Source organism: Cherax quadricarinatus, unplaced genomic scaffold (assembly GCF_038502225.1).
Source record: "Cherax quadricarinatus isolate ZL_2023a unplaced genomic scaffold, ASM3850222v1 Contig51, whole genome shotgun sequence".
In the NCBI taxonomy this organism is placed as follows: Eukaryota; Metazoa; Arthropoda; class Malacostraca; order Decapoda; family Parastacidae; genus Cherax; species Cherax quadricarinatus.
The window spans coordinates 136123-160603 of NW_027195077.1; the positions used below are offsets into that span (position 1 = coordinate 136123).

Consider the following 24481-nt stretch of genomic DNA (forward strand, 5'->3'; position numbering starts at 1 on the left):
TTAAAAAAGAACACCCCGAAACCCCGTATGCTGCTGTAATTCACTTCAAGAAGAAATATGGCCGGAAGATATTAGTGTCTCCTAATCTAAAAGAGGAATTTATTGTCACTTCCCGAAACTCTGAGTTCTATGAGGTATTGCCGGTGAACGACTTCGAATCAGCAAAATTAACAGAACTTATATCCATGGAGAGAGTAACAAAATATATGCTAATGTGCTATTCACTAGACATGCCTCTCGATGCTGTCCACAGTAACAGAAACTTCCTGAAAGCTGAGCTGCTCCGACTCAAGAAGGACAACAATGTACCTACGAGACAGGTCTTAATGTAACATGTAGTACGTTTCACAGCTCACCAAGTTAGGACGTACAAACCAAAACCTTTCAGATGTTTCAGATTCCAAAGGTTCAACCACCTCATTTCCTGATGTCTCAATGGGCAGCAGCCTCGTCCAGAGGAGACTACAGTAACACGGAATTCAGGGCCACTTCCCCAGCCACAGCGACGAAGGAAACCAAGGAAGCATCAGTTTCCTCGGTTTCCGTAACACCGCAGCAGCCACCAATGAAGAGCACTGTAGCCCGAGGGAACAGAGCAAGCCATCTAGAGTCATCAAATAATGTAGACAGTCACGTGAGACACCGATGTCATATGCGACCTGAAAGACTCAGAAGAAAACAAAGAGACACTCAGAACTGTGGTAAAGACCTTCGTGAGTATATGCATGATGAACAAAAGAGAGTCCTTGATTTATTTGCAAATTTATCTGACCATCCAACATAGGGCCCAGGGACAATGATGGGGTGCCTGATTACCCCACCCTGCCTGCTGTAGTACATAAAATATTTTGCTGTGGAGCGCACAGAGTTCACAGCAAGACCCTGATAGTGGCCACAGAACACCTGAATGAAATCAACATCTTCGAGAACCTCAGACGGGTCACCTTAGGATTAAGACCTGCGTCAGGACGCAGTTCCTGACGAATCAATCAACAGCAACCATCGTATGTTAGTGTGATTACCAAATGGTTCAAATCGGACTCAGCGGGTTATATGTGTATTGTGGTGTTCATAAATCTAACTTTCTATATTTTTGCAAATCTTATTTGAAGAGATTGAGATGACACTTATGTAGTGCATGCCTGTATTTATTTCAGTGTCATATTTAATTAATAAATGACTTTATTTTCCCAGATGTGTGGTGCCAAATTGTGATGACAATAGTACCCATTACGAGGAGATGTTCACAGAGTGGGCCATCCCAGAGGGTGACCAGTGTCATGTCTGGACACTCAAGAACAACATTACTGACCAATGTCAGCCAGATGTATTTTCCAACTCAACTTCATCTTGTTCACAGTGGATTTATGACACATCATTGTTCTCTGCAACTACTGTCACTCAGGTTTGTGAGACTGTACTCTCTATTTGTTTTGTCAAATTAATGCAGTTTCTGTTAAGACTGTACATGGATATGCTAGATGAGTTGTACTGTATTGTGTGTTACGACTCGTGTAAGTAAAATTGTACTGTATTGTGTATTACGACTCGTGTAAGTAAAATTGTACTGTATTGTGTATTACGACTCGTGTAAGTAAAATTGTACTGTATTGTGTATTACGACTCGTGTAAGTAAAATTAATAATTACGCTTGACTCTGCTAAATTCATTCTTAGCATTTCGAAAAAAAAATCGTTGATTCTAAATAATATTTAATACATTTAAATTGATTTATATGGCAGAAATTAGCTCTAGCAAACTGCATTAGTTAAGTGAGGTTAAGTAAGGTTTCTAAGTTAGTTTAAGTGAGGTTGAGTATGGTTTCTAAGTTAGTTTAAGTGAGGTTAAGTAAGGTTTCTAAGTTAGTTTAAGTGAGGTTGAGTAAGGTTTCTAAGTTAGTTTAAGTGAGGTTGAGTATGGTTTCTAAGTTAGTTTAAGTGAGGTTGAGTAAGCTTTCTAAGTTAGTTTAAGTGAGGTTGAGTATGGTTTCTAAGTTAGTTTAAGTGAGGTTGAGTAAGCTTTCTAAGTTAGTTTAAGTGAGGTTGAGTAAGGTTTCTAAGTTAGTTTAAGTGAGGTTGAGTATGGTTTCTAAGTTAGTTTAAGTGAGGTTGAGTAAGGTTTCTAAGTTAGTTTAAGTGAGGTTGAGTAAGGTTTCTAAGTTAGTTTAAGTGAGGTTGAGAAAGGTATTTTAGTTTAAGTGAGGTTAAGTAAGGTTTCTAAGTTAGTTTAAGTGAGGTTGAGTAAGGTTTCTAAGTTAGTTAAAGTGAGGTTGAGTAAGGTTTCTTAGTTTAAATGAGGTTAAGTAAGGTTTCTAAGTTAGTTTAAGTGAGGTTGAGTAAAGTTTCTAAGTTAGTTTAAGTGAGGTTGAGTAAGGTTTCTAAGTTAGTTTAAGTGAGGTTGAGTAAGGTTTCTAAGTTAGTTTAAGTGAGGTTGAGTAAGGTTTCTAAGTTAGTTTAAGTGAGGTTGAGTAAGGTTTTTTAGTTTAAGTGAGGTTAAGTAAGGTTTCTAAGTTAGTTTAAGTGAGGTTGAGTAAGGTTTCTAAGTTAGTTTAAGTGAGGTTGAGTAAGGTTTCTAAGTTAGTTTAAGTGAGGTTGAGTAAGGTTTCTAAGTTAGTTTAAGTAAGGTTGAGTAAGGTTTCTAAGTTAGTTTAAGTGAGGTTGAGTAAGGTTTCTAATTTAGTTTAAGTGAGGTTGAGTAAGGTTTCTAAGATAGTTTAAGTGAGGTTGAGTAAGGTTTCTAAGTTAGTTTAAGTGAGGTTGAGTAAGGTTTCTAAGTTAGTTTAAGTGAGGTTGAGTAAGGCTTCTAAGTTAGTTTAAGTAAGGTTGAGTAAGGTTTCTAAGTTAGTTTAAGTGAGGTTGAGTAAGGTTTCTAATTTAGTTTAAGTGAGGTTGAGTAAGGTTTCTAAGATAGTTTAAGTGAGGTTGAGTAAGTTTAAGTGAGGTTGAGTAAGGCTTCTAAGTTAGTTTAAGTGAGGTTAAGTAAGGTTTCTAAGTTAGTTTAAGTGAGGTTGAGTAAGGTTTCTAAGTTAGTTTAAGTGAGGTTGAGTAAGGTTTCTAAATTAGTTTAAGTAAGGTTGAGTAAGGTTTCTAAATTAGTTTAAGTAAGGTTAAGTAAGGTTTCTAAGTTAGTTTAAGTGAGGTTGAGTAAGGTTTCTAAGTTAGTTTAAGTGAGGTTAAGTAAGGTTTCTAAGTTAGTTTAAGTGAGGTTGAGTAAGGTTTCTAAGTTAGTTTAAGTGAGGTTGAGTATGGTTTCTAAGTTAGTTTAAGTGAGGTATGGTGAGCTTTCTAAGTTAGTTTAAGAGAGGTTAGGTGAGCTTTCTAAGTTAGTTTAAGTGAGGTTAGGTGAGCTTTCTAAGTTAGTTTAAGTGAGGTTAGGTGAGCTTTCTAAGTTAGTTTAAGTGAGGTTGAGTATGGTTTCTAAGTTAGTTTAAGTGAGGTTGAGTAAGGTTTCTAAGTTAGTTTAAGTGAGGTTGAGTAAGGTTTCTAAGTTAAAGTGAGGTTGAGTAAGGTATTTTAGTTTAAGTGAGGTTTAGTAAGGTTTCTAAGTTAGTTTAAGTGAGGTTGAGTAAGGTTTCTAAGTTAGTTAAAGTGAGGTTGAGTAAGGTTTCTTAGTTTAAGTGAGGTTGAGTAAGTTTTCTAAGTTAGTTTAAGTGAGGTTGAGTAAAGTTTCTAAGTTAGTTTAAGTGAGGTTGAGTAAGGTTTCTAAGTTAGTTTAAGTGAGGTTGAGTAAGGTTTCTAAGTTAGTTTAAGTGAGGTTGAGTAAGGTTTCTAAGTTAGTTTAAGTGAGGTTGAGTAAGGTTTTTTAGTTTAAGTGAGGTTAAGTAAGGTTTCTAAGTTAGTTTAAGTGAGGTTGAGTAAGGTTTCTAAGTTAGTTTAAGTGAGGTTGAGTAAGGTTTCTAAGTTAGTTTAAGTAAGGTTGAGTAAGGTTTCTAAGTTAGTTTAAGTAAGGTTGAGTAAGGTTTTTAAGTTAGTTTAAGTGAGGTTGAGTAAGGTTTCTAATTTAGTTTAAGTGAGGTTGAGTAAGGTTTCTAAGATAGTTTAAGTGAGGTTGAGTAAGGTTTCTAAGTTAGTTTAAGTGAGGTTGAGTAAGGTTTCTAAGTTAGTTTAAGTGAGGTTGAGTAAGGCTTCTAAGTTAGTTTAAGAAAGGTTGAGTAAGGTTTCTAAGTTAGTTTAAGTGAGGTTGAGTAAGGTTTCTAATTTAGTTTAAGTGAGGTTGAGTAAGGTTTCTAAGATAGTTTAAGTGAGGTTGAGTAAGGTTTCTAAGTTAGTTTAAGTGAGGTTGAGTAAGGTTTCTAAGTTAGTTTAAGTGAGGTTGAGTAAGGTTTCTAAGTTAGTTTAAGTGAGGTTGAGTAAGGTTTCTAAGTTAGTTTAAGTGAGGTTGAGTAAGGTTTCTAAGTTAGTTTAAGTAAGGTTGAGTAAGGTTTCTAAGTTAGTTTAAGTGAGGTTGAGTAAGGTTTCTAATTTAGTTTAAGTGAGGTTGAGTAAGGTTTCTAAGTTAGTTTAAGTGAGGTTGAGTAAGTTTAAGTGAGGTTGAGTAAGATTTTTTAGTTTAAGTGAGGTTAAGTAAGGTTTCTAAGTTAGTTTAAGTGAGGTTGAGTAAGGTTTCTAAGTTAGTTTAAGTGAGGTTGAGTAAGGTTTCTAAGTTAGTTTAAGTGAGGTTGAGTAAGGTTTCTAAGTTAGTTTAAGTAAGGTTGAGTAAGGTTTCTAAGTTAGTTTAAGTGAGGTTGAGTAAGGTTTCTAAGTTAGTTTAAGTGAGGTTGAGTAAGGTTTCTAAGTTAGTTTAAGTGAGGTTGAGTAAGGTTTCTAAGTTAGTTTAAGTGAGGTTGAGTAAGGTTTCTAAGTTAGTTTAAGTGAGGTTGAGTAAGGTTTCTAAGTTAGTTTAAGTGAGGTTGAGTAAGGTTTCTAAGTTAGTTTAAGTGAGGTTGAGTAAGGTTTCTAAGTTAGTTTAAGTGAGGTTGAGTAAGGTTTCTAAGATAGTTTAAGTGAGGTTGAGTAAGTTTAATTGAGGTTGAGTAGGTCTTCTAAGTTAGTTTAAGTGAGATTGAGTAAGGTTTCTAAGTTAGTTTAAGTGAGGTTGAGTAAGGTTTCTAAGATAGTTTAAATGAGGTTGAGTAAGGCATCTAAGTTAGTTTAAGTAAGGTTGAGTAAGGTTTCTAAGTTAGTTTAAGTGAGGTTGAGTAAGGTTTCTAATTTAGTTTAAGTGAGGTTGAGTAAGGTTTCTAAGATAGTTTAAGTGAGGTTGAGTAAGTTTAAGTGAGGTTGAGTAGGGCTTCTAAGTTAGTTTAAGTGAGGTTGAGTAAGGTTTCTAAGTTAGTTTAAGTGAGGTTGAGTAAGGTTTCTAAGTTACTTTAAGTGAGGTTGAGTAAGGTTTCTAAGTTACTTTAAGTGAGGTTGAGTAAGGTTTCTAAGTTAGTTTAAGTGAGGTTGAGTAAAGTTTCTAAGTTAGTTTAAGTGAGGTTGAGTAAAGTTTCTAAGTTAGTTTAAGTGAGGTTGAGTAAAGTTTCTAAGTTAGTTTAAGTGAGGTTGAGTAAAGTTTCTAAGTTAGTTTAAGTGAGGTTGAGTAAAGTTTCTAAGTTAGTTTAAATGAAGTTGAGTAAGGTTTCTAAGTTAGTTTAAGTGAGGTTGAGTAAATTTTCTAAGTTAGTTTAAGTGAGGATGAGTAAGGTTTCTAAGTTAGTTTAAGTGAGGTTGAGTAAATTTTCTAAGTTAGTTTAAGTGAGGTTGAGTAAAGTTTCTAAGTTAGTTTAAGTGAGGTTGAGTAAGGTTTCTAAGTTAGTTTAAGTGAGGTTGAGTAAGGTTTCTAAGTTAGTTTAAGTGAGGCTGAGTAAAGTTTCTAAGTTAGTCTAAGTGAGGCTGAGTAAACTTTCTAAGTTAGTTTAAGTGAGGCTGAGTAAAGTTTCTAAGTTAGTTTAAGTGAGGCTGAGTAAAGTTTCTAAGTTAGTTTAAGTGAGGCTGAGTAAAGTTTCTAAGTTAGTCTAAGTGAGGCTGAGTAAAGTTTCTAAGTTTAGTTCGAAAATAAAAATATTTATAACACTTTCAATGAAAATAAAATTGATCTATCATTCAGTATTTTTTTTTTTCAAAAAGTTTAGTTTTATGGGAAGTCGATCTTCTGGGCCAGAGATCAGTGTTTGTGTATATTTCGCCTGCTCTTGCGATTTCCTTGTATATATATATATATATATATATATATATATATATATATATATATATATATATATATATATATATATATATATATATATATATATATATATATATATATATATATATATATATATATATATAATTAAGTGATATATAATTGCATGAATCTATAGCTACGACTTAGTTTATTTTGTAGCTTAGTTTGGTTAATTTATTATTGTTTTAAAATATATCATTATGACTTTTTATGTAAGACAGTTTATTATAATGTTTGTAATTGATTTGACTTGTGGGGACATAAATTACTGATAATGATAACGATGTTAATGGTTGACAATATTGCTGAAGTTGATAAATTGGGTTTTAACACAATTATTCTATGCTATAGTGAGTATTTGTAGTATAATTGCTAAATAACATGTAGAATGTCATGTCAACATGCTATAGTGAGTATTTGTAGTATAATTGCTAAATAACATGTAGAATGTCATGTTAACATGAGAGTAAGATTGTTGGTGGTCATGTAGAAAGAAATATTTATGATGACTAGTAGATCAGGATGTGATATGATGAATAATATTTGATCTGCAAAATATAATTAATTTAATTATCTAAGTGACATTTAGAATCTTATTTACATATGATAAATAATAGAGGAGTAAAGAGAATACTCTGTGACACTGGTATAATAACAATGGTAGATGAGGCAGTGTCAACGACAGTCACCTGCTGTCATGACAGGACTTAATGGAAGAAAGATCATGCATTCTGATTCCATAATTCTCTAGTTTCAGCAGCAAGATACTGTGTACAGCTTTTCTATCATCAATAAAGAGGCATAATAAAGATGTATGATGATTTGGAATCTTTCAAGAAGACGCTTCTCTTGCAGTATATTCCGTCACCTTCTTAATAATTTTCTTAGGTTTCATAATTGTTAATTGGATATTAGAACTGTAATTTACGTTTGACTTTGTGGATCATTTTTTAAATAGACACAGAAAGTCTGGGCAGGTAATTTAATCATCCATCATAGTCAGTACAGATTATTTTTATTGATTTATCAAAATGGTCTTCGTGTATTTGTTTACTATGCCTGAGTTGCCAGATATCAACTCTGTCCACCAGAAAATGTTGGGAACTTCTTTCCAAAGTGAACATACTTACGTAAGCAAGAGTATACACATGTATCTGTATACATACACACAGACACGCATACACATTTTTTTATATTTTGATGTAATTAATTTTGTCTGTCCAGTTTAAATCTTTTTGTACAGTATCGGACAAAAATAATTCTGGCACCGCAGGAGGGCTTGTATTTTGGTGTTCCGAAATTATTTAATAAATACTTGTTCAATTTTCCTGTTGTAGAGACAGAAAAGATGATTTTCTGTTTGACCAAATAACGATAAATCGTCTACCTATGAAGATATTTTTCTGAACTGAATGTACCATAAAATTTTTGACTTACTGGTTATAGATTAGATTATTTAAAAAAATATTTTTATTGGCTTTCGCATTATTGAGCCCTGGGCAGGTACCCAGCCCGGGCATGTTTATGTGTGTTGAGGCAGATAATCTGGACTGAGCTCTGGGCAGGTACCCAGCCCGGGCATGTTTATGTGTGTTGAGGCAGATGATCTGGACTGAGCCCTGAGCAGGTACCCAGCCCGGGCATGTTTATGTGTGTTGAGGCAGATAATCTGGACTGAGCTCTGGGCAGGTACCCAGCCCGGGCATGTTTATGTGTGTTGAGGCAGATAATCTGGACTGAGCTCTGGGCAGGTACCCAGCCCGGGCATGTTTATGTGTGTTGAGGCAGATGATCTGGACTGAGCCCTGAGCAGGTACCCAGCCCGGGCATGTTTATGTGTGTTGAGGCAGATAATCTGGACTGAGCCCTGAGCAGGTACCCAGCCCGGGCATGTTTATGTGTGTTGAGGCAGATAATCTGGACTGAGCTCTGGGCAGGTACCCAGCCCGGGCATGTTTATGTGTGTTGAGGCAGATAATCTGGACTGAGCTCTGGGCAGGTACCCAGCCCGGGCATGTTTATGTGTGTTGAGGCAGATGAGCTGGACTGAGCTCTGGGCAGGTACCCAGCCCGGGCATGTTTATGTGTGTTGAGGCAGATGATCTGCACAGAGCTCTGAGCAGGTACCCAGCCCGGGCATGTTTATGTGTGTTGAGGCAGATGATCTGGACTGAGCCCTGTGCAGGTACCCAGCCCGGGCATGTTTATGTGTGTTGAGGCAGATAATCTGGACTGAGCTCTGGGCAGGTACCCAGCCCGGGCATGTTTATGTGTGTTGAGGCAGATGAGCTGGACTGAGCTCTGGGCAGGTACCCAGCCCGGGCATGTTTATGTGTGTTGAGGCAGATGAGCTGGACTGAGCTCTGGGCAGGTACCCAGCCCGGGCATGTTTATGTGTGTTGAGGCAGATGATCTGGACTGAGCCCTGAGCAGGTACCCAGCCCGGGCATGTTTATGTGTGTTGAGGCAGATGATCTGGACTGAGCTCTGGGCAGGTACCCAGCCCGGGCATGTTTATGTGTGTTGAGGCAGATGATCTGGACTGAGCTCTGGGCAGGTACCCAGCCCGGGCATGTTTATGTGTGTTGAGGCAGATGAGCTGGACTGAGCTCTGGGCAGGTACCCAGCCCGGGCATGTTTATGTGTGTTGAGGCAGATGATCTGGACTGAGCTCTGGGCAGGTACCCAGCCCGGGCATGTTTATGTGTGTTGAGGCAGATGAGCTGGACTGAGCTCTGGGCAGGTACCCAGCCCGGGCATGTTTATGTGTGTTGAGGCAGATGAGCTGGACTGAGCTCTGGGCAGGTACCCAGCCCGGGCATGTTTATGTGTGTTGAGGCAGATGATCTGGACTGAGCTCTGGGCAGGTACCCAGCCCGGGCATGTTTATGTGTGTTGAGGCAGATGAGCTGGACTGAGCTCTGGGCAGGTACCCAGCCCGGGCATGTTTATGTGTGTTGAGGCAGATGAGCTGGACTGAGCTCTGGGCAGGTACCCAGCCCGGGCATGTTTATGTGTGTTGAGGCAGATGAGCTGGACTGAGCTCTGGGCAGGTACCCAGCCCGGGCATGTTTATGTGTGTTGAGGCAGATGAGCTGGACTGAGCTCTGGGCAGGTACCCAGCCCGGGCATGTTTATGTGTGTTGAGGCAGATGAGCTGGACTGAGCTCTGGGCAGGTACCCAGCCCGGGCATTATGTGTGTTGAGGCAGATGATCTGGACTGAGCTCTGGGCAGGTACCCAGCCCGGCCATTATGTGTGTTGAGGCAGAGGAACTGGACTGAGCTCTGGGCAGGTACCCAGCCCGGCCATTATGTGTGTTGAGGCAGAGGAACTGGACTGAGCTCTGGGCAGGTACCCAGCCCGGCCATTATGTGTGTTGAGGCAGAGGAACTGGACTGAGCTCTGGGCAGGTACCCAGCCCGGCCATGTTTATGTGTGTTGAGGCAGATGAACTGGACTGAGCTCTGGGCAGGTACCCAGCCCGGGCATGTTTATGTGTGTTGAGGCAGATGAGCTGGACTGAGCTCTGGGCAGGTACCCCGCCCGGGCATTATGTGTGTTGAGGCAGATGAGCTGGACTGAGCTCTGGGCAGGTACCCAGCCCGGCCGTTTATGTGTGTTGAGGCAGATGAGCTGGACTGAGCTCTGGGCAGGAACCCAGCCCGGGCATGTTTATATGTGTTGAGGCAGATGAGCTGGACTGAGCTCTGGGCAGGTACCCAGCCCGGGCATGTTTATGTGTGTTGAGGCAGATGAGCTGGACTGAGCTCTGGGCAGGTACCCAGCCCGGGCATGTTTATGTGTGTTGAGGCAGATGAGCTGGACTGAGCTCTGGGCAGGTACCCAGCCCGGCCATTATGTGTGCCTAGCCCGGCCATTATGTGTGTTGAGGCAGAGAAACTGGACTGAGCTCTGGGCAGGTACCCAGCCCGGCCATTATGTGTGTTGAGGCAGAGGAACTGGACTGAGCTCTGGGCAGGTACCCAGCCCGGGCATGTTTGTGTGTGTTGAGGCAGATGATCTGGACTGAGCTCTGGGCAGGTACCCAGCCCGGGCATGTTTATGTGTGTTGAGGCAGATGATCTGGACTGAGCTCTGGGCAGGTACCCAGCCCGGGCATGTTTATGTGTGTTGAGGCAGATGATCTGGACTGAGCTCTGGGCAGGTACCCAGCCCGGGCATGTTTATGTGTGTTGAGGCAGATGATCTGGACTGAGCTCTGGGCAGGTACCCAGCCCGGGCATGTTTATGTGTGTTGAGGCAGATGAGCTGGACTGAGCTCTGGGCAGGTACCCAGCCCGGGCATGTTTATGTGTGTTGAGGCAGATGATCTGGACTGAGCTCTGGGCAGGTACCCAGCCCGGGCATGTTTATGTGTGTTGAGGCAGATGATCTGGACTGAGCTCTGGGCAGGTACCCAGCCCGGGCATGTTTATGTGTGTTGAGGCAGATGATCTGGACTGAGCTCTGGGCAGGTACCCAGCCCGGGCATGTTTATGTGTGTTGAGGCAGATGATCTGGACTGAGCTCTGGGCAGGTACCCAGCCCGGGCATGTTTATGTGTGTTGAGGCAGATGAGAAACTGGACTGAGCTCTGGGCAGGTACCCAGCCCGGGCATGTTTATGTGTGTTGAGGCAGATGATCTGGACTGAGCTCTGGGCAGGTACCCAGCCCGGGCATGTTTATGTGTGTTGAGGCAGATGATCTGGACTGAGCTCTGGGCAGGTACCCAGCCCGGCCATTATGTGTGTTGAGGCAGAGAAACTGGACTGAGCTCTGGGCAGGTACCCAGCCCGGCCATTATGTGTGTTGAGGCAGAGAAACTGGACTGAGCTCTGGGCAGGTACCCAGCCCGGCCATTATGTGTGTTGAGGCAGAGAAACTGGACTTACGAAATATTGGAATATCTTTCTTAGATCGTGTGGTGATCGCAACACGTCTACACATTGTGTTATTATGTCTTATATTGGGTGTTCCTATTTTTGTTTTTTCTCGCCTTTCCTGAGTATGTATTTTTCTGCTTAGATGTTCAGTTCCTATTTTTCTTACTTTTCTATCTTACTGCGTCTCAAAGTTACAAACAGTATGAGCACCGTAGTTATATCTACTTATAAAGTATTAAACACAACCTGGATATATTAAATAATGGGCAGAAAGACTAATATTAAAATAATATATAAAACTATAACTGTCTAGAAAAGAGTTGATCAGAAATTTATTCACAACAAATTGAAGAGTAAATTTTGTGTCTGTTAGAGTAGTTAATAATAGTCACTGTGACTCACTTGCCATGGGTTCAAGCCTCACTTGTTCCATGACTCACTTGCCATGAGTTCAAGCCTCACTTGTTCCATGACTCACTTGCCATGGGTTCAAGCCTCACTTGTTCCATGACTCACTTGCCATGGGTTCAAGTCTCATTTGTTCCATGACTCACTTGCCATGGGTTCAAGTCTCACTTGTTCCATGACTCACTTGCCATGGGTTCAAGCCTCACTTGTTCCATGACTCACTTGCCATGGGTTCAAGCCTCACCTATTCCATGACTCACTTGCCATGGGTTCAAGTCTCACTTGTTCCATGACTCACTTGCCATGGGTTCAAGTCTCACTTGTTCCATGACTCACTTGCCATGGGTTCAAGTCTCACTTGTTCCATGACTCACCTGCCATGGGTTCAAGCCTCACCTGTTCCATGGCTCACTTGCCATGGGTTCAAGCCTCACTTGTTCCATGACTCACTTGCCATGGGTTCAAGCCTCACTTGTTCCATGACTCACCTGCCATGGGTTCATGTCTCACTTGTTCCATGACTCACTTGCCATGGGTTCACTCCTAATCTGTTCCATGACTTACTTGCCATGGGTTCAAGCATCACCCAATCCATGACTCACTTGCCAGGGGTTCAAGCCTCACTTGTTCCATGACTCACTTGCCATGGGTTCAAGCCTCACCCAATCCATGACTCACCTGCCATGGGTTCAAGCCTCACTTGTTCCATGACTCACTTGCCATGGGTTCAAGCCTCACCCAATCCATGACTCACCTGCCATGGGTTCAAGCCTCACCCAATCCATGACTCACCTGCCACGGGTTCAAGCCTCACTTGTTCCATGACTCACTTGCCATGGGTTCAAGCCTCACCCAATCCATGACTCACTTGCCATGGGTTCAAGCCTCACTTGTTCCATGACTCACTTGCCATGGGTTCAAGCCTCACTTGTTCCATGACTCACTTTCCATGGGTTCAAGCCTCATCCATTCCATGACTCACTTTCCATGGGTTCAAGTCTCATCCATTCCATGACTCACTTTCCATGGGTTCAAGCCTCACTTGTTCCATGACTCACTTGCCATGGGTTCAAGCCTCACTTGTTCCATGACTCACTTTCCATGGGTTCAAGCCTCACTTGTTCCATGACTCACTTGCCATGGGTTCAAGCCTCACTTGTTCCATGACTCACTTGCCATGGGTTCAAGCCTCACTTGTTCCATGACTCACTTGCCATGGGTTCAAGCCTCACTTGTTCCATGACTCACTTTCGATGGGTTCAAGCCTCACTTGTTCCATGACTCACTTGCCATGGGTTCAAGCCTCACCTGTTCCATGACTCACTTGCCATGGTTTCAAGCCTCATCCATTCCATGACTCACTTTCCATGGGTTCAAGCCTCACTTGTTCCATGACTCACTTGCCATGGGTTCAAGCCTCACTTGTTCCGTGACTCACTTGCCAGGGGTTCAAGCCTCACTTGTTCCGTGACTCACTTGCCATGGGTTCAAGCCTCACTTGTTCCGTGACTCACTTGCCATGGGTTCAAGCCTCACTTGTTCCATGACTCACTTGCCATGGGTTCAAGCCTCACCTGTTCCATGACTCACTTGCCATGGGTTCAAGCCTCACTTGTTCCATGACTCACTTGACATGGGTTCAAGCCTCACTTGTTCCATGACTCACTTCACATGGGTTCAAGCCTCACCTGTTCCATGACTCACTTGCCATGGGTTCAAGCCTCACCTGTTCCATGACTCACTTGCCATGGGTTCAAGCCTCACCTGTTCCATGACTCACTTGCCATGGGTTCAAGCCTCACCTGTTCCATGACTCACTTGACATGGGTTCAAGCCTCACTTGTTCCATGACTCACTTGCCATGGGTTCAAGTTTCACCCATTCCATGACTCACTTGCCATGGGTTCAAGTCTCACCCATTCCATGACTCACCTGCCATGGGTTCAAGCCTCACTTGTTCCATGACTCACTTGCCATGGGTTCATGTCTCACTTGTTCCATGACTCACTTGCCATGGGTTCATGTCTCACTTGTTCCATGACTCACTTGCCATGGGTTCATGTCTCACTTGTTCCATGGCACACTTGCCATGGGTTCAAGTCTCACTTGTTCCATGACTCACTTGCAATGGGTTCAAGTCTCACTTGTTCCATGACTCACTTGCCATTGGTTCAAGCCTCATCCATTCCATGACTCTCTTGCCATGGGTTCAAGTCTCACTTGTTCCATGACTCACTTGCCATGGGTTCAAGTCTCACTTGTTCCATGACTCAGTTGCCATGGGTTCAAGCCTCACCCATTCCATGACTCACTTGCCATGCGTTCAAGCCTCACCCATTCCATGACTCACTTGCCATGGGTTCAAGTCTCACTTGTTCCCTGACTCACTTGCCATGGGTTCAAGTCTCACTTGTTCCATGACTCACTTGCCATGGGTTCAAGCCTCACCCATTCCATGACTCACTTGCCATGCGTTCAAGCCTCACCCATTCCATGACTCACTTGCCATGGGTTCAAGTCTCACTTGTTCCATGACTCATTTGCCATGGGTTCAAGCCTCACCTGTTCCATGACTCACTTGCCATGGGTTCAAGCCTCACCTGTTCCATGACTCACTTGCCATGGGTTCAAGCCTCACTTGTTCCATGACTCCCTTGACATGGGTTCAAGTCTCACCCGTTCCATGACTCACTTGCCATGGGTTCAAGCCTCACTTGTTCCATGACTCACTTGCCATGGGTTCAAGCCTCACCTGTTTCATGACTCACTTGACATGGGTTCAAGCCTCACTTGTTCCATGACTCACTTGCCATGGGTTCAAGTCTCACCCATTCCATGACTCACTTGCCATGGGTTCAAGTCTCACCCATTCCATGACTCACTTGCCATGGGTTCAAGTCTCACTTGTTCCATGACTCACTTGCCATGGGTTCAAGTCTCACTTGTTCCATGACTCACTTGCCATGGGTTCAAGTCTCACTTGTTCCATGAATCACTTGCCATGGGTTCAAGTCTCACTTGCTCCATGACTCACTTGCCATGGGTTCAAGTCTCACTTGTTCCATGACTCACTTGCCATGGGTTCAAGTCTCACTTGTTCCATGACTCACTTGCCATGGGTTCAAGCCTCATCCATTCCATGACTCACTTGCCATGGGTTCAAGTCTCACTTGTTCCATGACTCACTTGCCATGGGTTCAAGTCTCACTTGTTCCATGACTCACTTGCCATGGGTTCAAGCCTAACCCATTCCATGACTCACTTGCCATGCGTTCAAGCCTCACCCATTCCATGACTCACTTGCCATGGGTTCAAGTCTCACTTGTTCCATGACTCACTTGCCATGGGTTCAAGTCTCACTTGTTCCATGACTCACTTGCCATGGGTTCAAGTCTCACTTGTTCCATGACTCACTTGCCATGGGTTCAAGTCTCACTTGTTCCATGACTCACTTGCAATGGGTTCAAGTCTCACTTGTTCCATGACTCACTTGCCATGGGTTCAAGCCTCACCCATTCCATGACTCACTTGCCATGGGTTCAAGCCTCACCCATTCCATGACTCACTTGCCATTTGTTCAAGTCTCACCCGTTCCATGGCTCACTTGCCATGGGTTCAAGTCTCACCCATTCCATGACTCACTTGCCATGGGTTCAAGTCTCACTTGTTCCATGACTCACTTGCCATGGGTTCAAGTCTCACTTGTTCCATGACTCACCTGCCATGGGTTCAAGCCTCACCTGTTCCATGGCTCACTTGCCATGGGTTCAAGCCTCACTTGTTCCATGACTCACTTGCCATGGGTTCAAGCATCACTTGTTCCATGACTCACCTGCCATGGGTTCAACCCTCACTTGTTCCATGACTCACTTGCCATGGGTTCACTCCTAATCTGTTCCATGACTTACTTGCCATGGGTTCAAGCATCACCCAATCCATGACTCACTTGCCAGGGGTTCAAGCCTCACTTGTTCCATGACTCACTTGCCATGGGTTCAAGCCTCACCCAATCCATGACTCACCTGCCATGGGTTCAAGCCTCACTTGTTCCATGACTCACTTGCCATGGGTTCAAGCCTCACCCAATCCATGACTCACCTGCCATGGGTTCAAGCCTCACCCAATCCATGACTCACCTGCCATGGGTTCAAGCCTCACTTGTTCCATGACTCACTTGCCATGGGTTCAAGCCTCACCCAATCCATGACTCACTTGCCATGGGTTCAAGCCTCACTTGTTCCATGACTCACTTGCCATGGGTTCAAGCCTCACTTGTTCCATGACTCACTTTCCATGGGTTCAAGCCTCATCCATTCCATGACTCACTTTCCATGGGTTCAAGTCTCATCCATTCCATGACTCACTTTCCATGGGTTCAAGCCTCACTTGTTCCATGACTCACTTGCCATGGGTTCAAGCCTCACTTGTTCCATGACTCACTTTCCATGGGTTCAAGCCTCACTTGTTCCATGACTCACTTGCCATGGGTTCAAGCCTCACTTGTTCCATGACTCACTTGCCATGGGTTCAAGCCTCACTTGTTCCATGACTCACTTGCCATGGGTTCAAGCCTCACTTGTTCCATGACTCACTTTCGATGGGTTCAAGCCTCACTTGTTCCATGACTCACTTGCCATGGGTTCAAGCCTCACCTGTTCCATGACTCACTTGCCATGGTTTCAAGCCTCATCCATTCCATGACTCACTTTCCATGGGTTCAAGCCTCACTTGTTCCATGACTCACTTGCCATGGGTTCAAGCCTCACTTGTTCCGTGACTCACTTGCCATGGGTTCAAGCCTCACTTGTTCCGTGACTCACTTGCCATGGGTTCAAGCCTCACTTGTTCCGTGACTCACTTGCCATGGGTTCAAGCCTAACTTGTTCCATGACTCACTTGCCATGGGTTCAAGCCTCACCTGTTCCATGACTCACTTGCCATGGGTTCAAGCCTCACTTGTTCCATGACTCACTTGACATGGGTTCAAGCCTCACTTGTTCCATGACTCACTTCACATGGGTTCAAGCCTCACCTGTTCCATGACTCACTTGCCATGGGTTCAAGCCTCACCTGTTCCATGACTCACTTGCCATGGGTTCAAGCCTCACCTGTTCCATGACTCACTTGCCATGGGTTCAAGCCTCACCTGTTCCATGACTCACTTGACATGGGTTCAAGCCTCACTTGTTCCATGACTCACTTGCCATGGGTTCAAGTTTCACCCATTCCATGACTCACTTGCCATGGGTTCAAGTCTCACCCATTCCATGACTCACTTGCCATGGGTTCAAGTCTCACTTGTTCCATGACTCACTTGCCATGGGTTCAAGTCTCACTTGTTCCATGACTCACTTGCCATGGGTTCAAGTCTCACTTGTTCCATGACTCACTTGCCATGGGTTCAAGTCTCACTTGTTCCATGACTCAGTTGCCATGGGTTCAAGTCTCACTTGTTCCATGACTCACTTGCCATGGGTTCAAGTCTCACTTGTTCCATGACTCACTTGCCATTGGTTCAAGCCTCATCCATTCCATGACTCTCTTGCCATGGGTTCAAGTCTCACTTGTTCCATGACTCACTTGCCATGGGTTCAAGTCTCACTTGTTCCATGACTCAGTTGCCATGGGTTCAAGCCTCACCCATTCCATGACTCACTTGCCATGCGTTCAAGCCTCACCCATTCCATGACTCACTTGCCATGGGTTCAAGTCTCACTTGTTCCCTGACTCACTTGCCATGGGTTCAAGTCTCACTTGTTCCATGACTCACTTGCCATGGGTTCAAGCCTCACCCATTCCATGACTCACTTGCCATGCGTTCAAGCCTCACCCATTCCATGACTCACTTGCCATGGGTTCAAGTCTCACTTGTTCCATGACTCATTTGCCATGGGTTCAAGCCTCACCTGTTCCATGACTCACTTGCCATGGGTTCAAGCCTCACCTGTTCCATGACTCACTTGCCATGGGTTCAAGCCTCACTTGTTCCATGACTCACTTGACATGGGTTCAAGTCTCACCCGTTCCATGACTCACTTGCCATGGGTTCAAGCCTCACTTGTTCCATGACTCACTTGCCATGGGTTCAAGCCTCACCTGTTTCATGACTCACTTGACATGGGTTCAAGCCTCACTTGTTCCATGACTCACTTCCCATGGGTTCAAGTCTCACCCATTCCATGACTCACTTGCCATGGGTTCAAGTCTCACCCATTCCATGACTCACTTGCCATGGGTTCAAGTCTCACTTGTTCCATGACTCACTTGCCATGGGTTCAAGTCTCACTTGTTCCATGACTCACTTGCCATGGGTTCAAGTCTCACTTGTTCCATGAATCACTTGCCATGGGTTCAAGTCTCACTTGCTCCATGACTCACTTGCCATGGGTTCAAGTCTCACTTGTTCCATGACTCACTTGCCATGGGTTCAAGTCTCACTTGTTCCATGACTCACTTGCCATGGGTTCAAGCCTAACCCATTCCATGACTCACTTGCCATGCGTTCAAGCCTCACCCATTCCATGACTCACTTGCCATGGGTTCAAGTCTCACTTGTTCCATGACTCACTTGCCATGGGTTCAAGTCTCACTTGTTCCATGACTCACTTGCCATGGGTTCAAGTCTCACTTGTTCCATGACTCACTTGCCATGGGTTCAAGTCTCACTTGTTCCATGACTCACTTGCAATGGGTTCAAGTCTCACTTGTTCCATGACTCACTTGCCATGGGTTCAAGCCTCACCCATTCCATGACTCACTTGCCATGGGTTCAAGCCTCACCCATTCCATGACTCACTTGCCATTTGTTCAAGTCTCACCCGTTCCATGGCTCACTTGCCATGGGTTCAAGTCTCACCCATTCCATGACTCACTTGCCATGGGTTCAAGTCTCACTTGTTCCATGACTCACTTGCCATGGGTTCAAGCCTCACCTGTTCCATGACTCAATTGCCATGGGTTCAAGTCTCACCCGTTCCATGGCTCACTTGCCATGGGTTCAAGCCTCACTTGTTCCACGACTCACTTGCCATGGGTTCAAGCCTCACCTGTTCCATGACTCACTTGCCATGGGTTCAAGCCTCACCTGTTCCATGACTCACTTGCCATGGGTTCAAGCCTCACCTGTTCCATGACTCACTTGCCATGGGTTCAAGCGTCACCTGTTCCATGACTCACTTGCCATGGGTTCAAGCCTCACCTGTTCCATGACTCACTTGCCATGGGTTCAAGCCTCACCTGTTCCATGACTCACTTGCCATGGGTTCAAGCCTCACCTGTTCCATGACTCACTTGCCATGGGTTCAAGCCTCACCTGTTCCATGACTCACTTGACATGGGTTCAAGTCTCACCCGTTCCATGACTCACTTGCCATGGGTTCAAGCCTCACTTGTTCCATGACTCACTTGCCATGGGTTCAAGCCTCACCTGTTCCATGACTCACTTGACATGGGTTCAAGTCTCACCCGTTCCATGACTCACTTGCCATGGGTTCAAGCCTCACCTGTTCCATGACTCACTTGCCATGGGTTCAAGCCTCACCTGTTCCATGACTCACTTGACATGGGTTCAAGTCTCACCCGTTCCATGACTCACTTGCCATGGGTTGAAGCCTCACCTGTTCCATGACTCACTTGCCATGGGTTCAAGTCTCACCCGTTCCATGGCTCACTTGCCATGGGTTCAAGCCTCACTTGTTCCATGGCTCACTTGCCATGGGTTCAAGCCTCAACCGTTCCATGGCACACTTGCCATGGGTTCAAGCCTCACTTGTTCCATGGCTCACTTGCCATGGGTTCAAGCCTCAACCGTTCCATGGCACACTTGCCATGGGTTCAAGTCTCACTTGTTCCATGACTCACTTGCCATGGGTTCAAGCCTCACTTGTTCCATGACTCACTTGACATGGGTTCAAGCCTCACTTGTTCCATGACTCACTTGCCATGGGTTCAAGTCTCACCCGTTCCATGACTCACTTGCCATGGGTTCAAGTCACACCCGTTCCATGACTCACTTGCCATGGGTTCAAGTCTCACTTGTTCCATGACTCACTTGCCATGGGTTCAAGTCTCACCCGTTCCATGACTCACTTGCCATGGGTTCAAGTCTCACTTGTTCCATGACTCACTTGCCATGGGTTCAAGCCTCACTTGTTCCATGACTCACTTGCCATGGGTTCAAATCTCACCCGTTCCATGACTCACTTGCCATAGGTTCAAGTCTCACCCGTTCCATGACTCACTTGCCATGGGTTCAAGCCTCACTTGTTCCATTACTCACTTGCCATGGGTTCAAGCCTCACTTGTTCCATGACTCACTTGCCATGGGTTCAAGCCTCACTTGTTCCATGACTCACTTGCCATGGGTTGAAGCCTCACTTGTTCCATGACTCACTTGCCATGGGTTCAAGCCTCACTTGTTCCATGACTCACTTGCCATGGGTTCAAGCCTCACTTGTTCCATGACTCACTTGCCATGGGTTCAAGTCTCACCCGTTCCATGACTCACTTGCCATGGGTTCAAGCCTCACTTGTTCCACGACTCACTTGCCATGGGTTCAAGTCTCACTTGTTCCATGACTCACTTGCCATGGGTTCAAGTCTCACCCGTTCCATGACTCACTTGCCATGGGTTCAAGCCTCACTTGTTCCATGACTCACTTGCCATGGGTTCAAGCCTCACTTGTTCCATGACTCACTTGCCATGGGTTCAAGCCTCACTTGTTCCATGACTCACTTGCCATGGGTTCAAGCCTCACTTGTTCCATGACTCACTTGCCATGGGTTCAAGTCTCACCCGTTCCATGACTCACTTGCCATGGGTTCAAGCCTCACTTGTTCCATGACTCACTTGCCATGGGTTCAAGCCTCACCCGTTCCATGACTCACTTGACATGGGTTCAAGTCTCACCCGTTCCATGGCTCACTTGCCATGGGTTCAAGTCTCACCCGTTCCATGGCTCACTTGCCATGGGTTCAAGTCTCACCCGTTCCATGGCTCACTTGCCATGGGTTCAAGTCTCACCCGTTCCATGACTCACTTGCCACGGGTTCAAGCCTCACCTGTTCCATGGTTCACTTGCCATGGGTTCAAGCCTCACCCGTTCCATGGCTCACTTGCCATGGGTTCAAGCCTCACTTGTTTCATGACTCACTTGCCATGGGTTCAAGCCTCACCCGTTCTATGACTCACTTGCCATGGGTTCAAGCCTCACTTGTTCCATGACTCACTTGCCATGGGTTCAAGTCTCACCCGTTCCATGGCTCACTTGCCATGGGTTCAAGCCTCACTTGTTCCATGACTCACTTGCCATGGGTTCAAGCCTCACCCGTTCCATGACTCACTTGCCATGGGTTCAAGTCTCACCCGTTCCATGGCTCACTTGCCATGGGTTCAAGTCTCACCCGTTCCATGACTCACTTGCCATGGGTTCAAGTCTCACCCGTTCCATGGCTCACTTGCAATGGGTTCAAGTCTAACCCGTTCCATGACTCACTTGCCATGGGTTCAAGTCTCACCCGTTCCATGACTCACTTGCCATGGGTTCAAGTCTCACCCGTTCCATGACTCACTTGCCATGGGTTCAAGTCTCACCCGTTCCATGACTCACTTGCCATGGGTTCAAGTCTCACCCGTTCCATGACTCACTTGCCATGGGTTCAAGTCTCACCCGTTCCATGACTCACTTGCCATGGGTTCAAGTCTCACCCGTTCCATGACTCACTTGCCATGGGTTCAAGTCTCACCCGTTCCATGACTCACTTGCCATGGGTTCAAGTCTCACCCGTTCCATGGCTCACTTGCCATGGGTTCAAGTCTCACCCGTTCCATGACTCACTTGCCATGGGTTCAAGTCTCACCCGTTCCATGACTCACTTGCCATGGGTTCAAGTCTCACCCGTTCCATGACTCACTTGCCATGGGTTCAAGTCTCACCCGTTCCATGACTAACTTGCCATGGGTTCAAGTCTCACCCGTTCCATGACTCACTTGCCATGGGTTCAAGTCTCACCCGTTCCATGACTCACTTGGCATGGGTTCCAGTCTCACCCGTTCCATGTCATGTTGGTCCTGGAACCTCGGTCACTTCACTTAGTCCAGGGACCAAGGTGCCAGCAATGTTATGTTGGTCCTGGAACCTCGGTCACTTCACTTAGTCCAGGGACCAAGGTGCCAGCAATGTTATGTTGGTCCTGGAACCTCGGTCACTTCACTTAGTCCAGGGACCAAGGTGCCAGCAATGTTATGTTGGTCCTGGAACCTCGGTCACTTCACTTAGTCCAGGGACCAAGGTGCCAGCAATGTTATGTTGGTCCTGGAACCTCGGTCACTTCACTTAGTCCAGGGACCAAGGTGCCAGCAATGTTATGTTGGTGGAACCTGGAACCTCGGTCACTTCACTTAGTCCAGGGACCAAGGTGCCAGCAATGTTATGTTGGTCCTGGAACCTCGGTCACTTCACTTAGTCCAGGGACCAAGGTGCCAGCAATGTTATGTTGGTCCTGGAACCTCGGTCACTTCACTTAGTCCAGGGACCAAGGTGCCAGCAATGTTATGTTGGTCCTGGAACCTCGGTCACTTCACTTAGTCCAGGGACCAAGGTGCCAGCAATGTTATGTTGGTCCTGGAACCTCGGTCACTTCACTTAGTCCAGGGACCAAGGTGCCAGCAATGTTATGTTGGTCCTGGAACCTCGGTCACTTCACTTAGTCCAGGGACCAAGGTGCCAGCAATGTTATGTTGGTCCTGGAACCTCGGTCACTTCACTTAGTCCAGGGACCAAGGTGCCAGCAATGTTATGTTGGTCCTGGAACCTCGGTCACTTCACTTAGTCCAGGGACCAAGGTGCCAGCAATGTTATGTTGGTCCTGGAACCTCGGTCACTTCACTTAGTCCAGGGACCAAGGTGCCAGCAATGTTATGTTGGTCCTGGAACCTCGGTCACTTCACTTAGTCCAGGGACCAAGGTGCCAGCAATGTTATGTTGGTCCTGGAACCTCGGTCACTTCACTTAGTCCAGGGACCAAGGTGCCAGCAATGTTATGTTGGTCCTGGAACCTCGGTCACTTCACTTAGTCCAGGGACCAAGGTGCCAGCAATGTTATGTTGGTCCTGGAACCTCGGTCACTTCACTTAGTCCAGGGACCAAGGTGCCAGCAATGTTATGTTGGTCCTGGAACCTCGGTCACTTCACTTAGTCCAGGGACCAAGGTGCCAGCAATGTTATGTTGGTCCTGGAACCTCGGTCACTTCACTTAGTCCAGGGACCAAGGTGCCAGCAATGTTATGTTGGTCCTGGAACCTCGGTCACTTCACTTAGTCCAGGGACCAAGGTGCCAGCAATGTTATGTTGGTCCTGGAACCTCGGTCACTTCACTTAGTCCAGGGACCAAGGTGCCAGCAATGTTATGTTGGTCCTGGAACCTCGGTCACTTCACTTAGTCCAGGGACCAAGGTGCCAGCAATGTTATGTTGGTCCTGGAACCTCGGTCACTTCACTTAGTCCAGGGACCAAGGTGCCAGCAATGTTATGTTGGTCCTGGAACCTCGGTCACTTCACTTAGTCCAGGGACCAAGGTGCCAGCAATGTTATGTTGGTCCTGGAACCTCGGTCACTTCACTTAGTCCAGGGACCAAGGTGCCAGCAATGTTATGTTGGTCCTGGAACCTCGGTCACTTCACTTAGTCCAGGGACCAAGGTGCCAGCAATGTTATGTTGGTCCTGGAACCTCGGTCACTTCACTTAGTCCAGGGACCAAGGTGCCAGCAATGTTATGTTGGTCCTGGAACCTCGGTCACTTCACTTAGTCCAGGGACCAAGGTGCCAGCAATGTTATGTTGGTCCTGGAACCTCGGTCACTTCACTTAGTCCAGGGACCAAGGTGCCAGCAATGTTATGTTGGTCCTGGAACCTCGGTCACTTCACTTAGTCCAGGGACCAAGGTGCCAGCAATGTTATGTTGGTCCTGGAACCTCGGTCACTTCACTTAGTCCAGGGACCAAGGTGCCAGCAATGTTATGTTGGTCCTGGAACCTCGGTCACTTCACTTAGTCCAGGGACCAAGGTGCCAGCAATGTTATGTTGGTCCTGGAACCTCGGTCACTTCACTTAGTCCAGGGACCAAGGTGCCAGCAATGTTATGTTGGTCCTGGAACCTCGGTCACTTCACTTAGTCCAGGGACCAAGGTGCCAGCAATGTTATGTTGGTCCTGGAACCTCGGTCACTTCACTTAGTCCAGGGACCAAGGTGCCAGCAATGTTATGTTGGTCCTGGAACCTCGGTCACTTCACTTAGTCCAGGGACCAAGGTGCCAGCAATGTTATGTTGGTCCTGGAACCTCGGTCACTTCACTTAGTCCAGGGACCAAGGTGCCAGCAATGTTATGTTGGTCCTGGAACCTCGGTCACTTCACTTAGTCCAGGGACCAAGGTGCCAGCAATGTTATGTTGGTCCTGGAACCTCGGTCACTTCACTTAGTCCAGGGACCAAGGTGCCAGCAATGTTATGTTGGTCCTGGAACCTCGGTCACTTCACTTAGTCCAGGGACCAAGGTGCCAGCAATGTTATGTTGGTCCTGGAACCTCGGTCACTTCACTTAGTCCAGGGACCAAGGTGCCAGCAATGTTATGTTGGTCCTGGAACCTCGGTCACTTCACTTAGTCCAGGGACCAAGGTGCCAGCACTGTTAGCTGGAACCTGTTACTTGTCCAGGGACCAAGGTGCCAGCAATCTCTGGAACCTCGGTCACTTCACTTAGTCAAGGGACCAAGGTGCCAGCAATGTTATGTTGGTCCTGGAACCTCGGTCACTTCACTTAGTCCAGGGACCAAGGTGCCAGCAATGTTATGTTGGTCCTGGAACCTCGGTCACTTCACTTAGTCCAGGGACCAAGGTGCCAGCAATGTTATGTTGGTCCTGGAACCTCGGTCACTTCACTTAGTCCAGGGACCAAGGTGCCAGCAATGTTATGTTGGTCCTGGAACCTCGGTCACTTCACTTAGTC

At 45.8% G+C, this 24481-nt stretch overlaps 1 pseudogene; it reads left to right on the top strand.

Annotated features, from left to right (window-relative positions):
• The first annotated feature begins 427 nt into the window (after nt 1-427).
• Nucleotides 428-24481, top strand: part of LOC138851168 (organic cation transporter protein-like) — a 233101-nt pseudogene continuing 209047 nt past the window's right edge.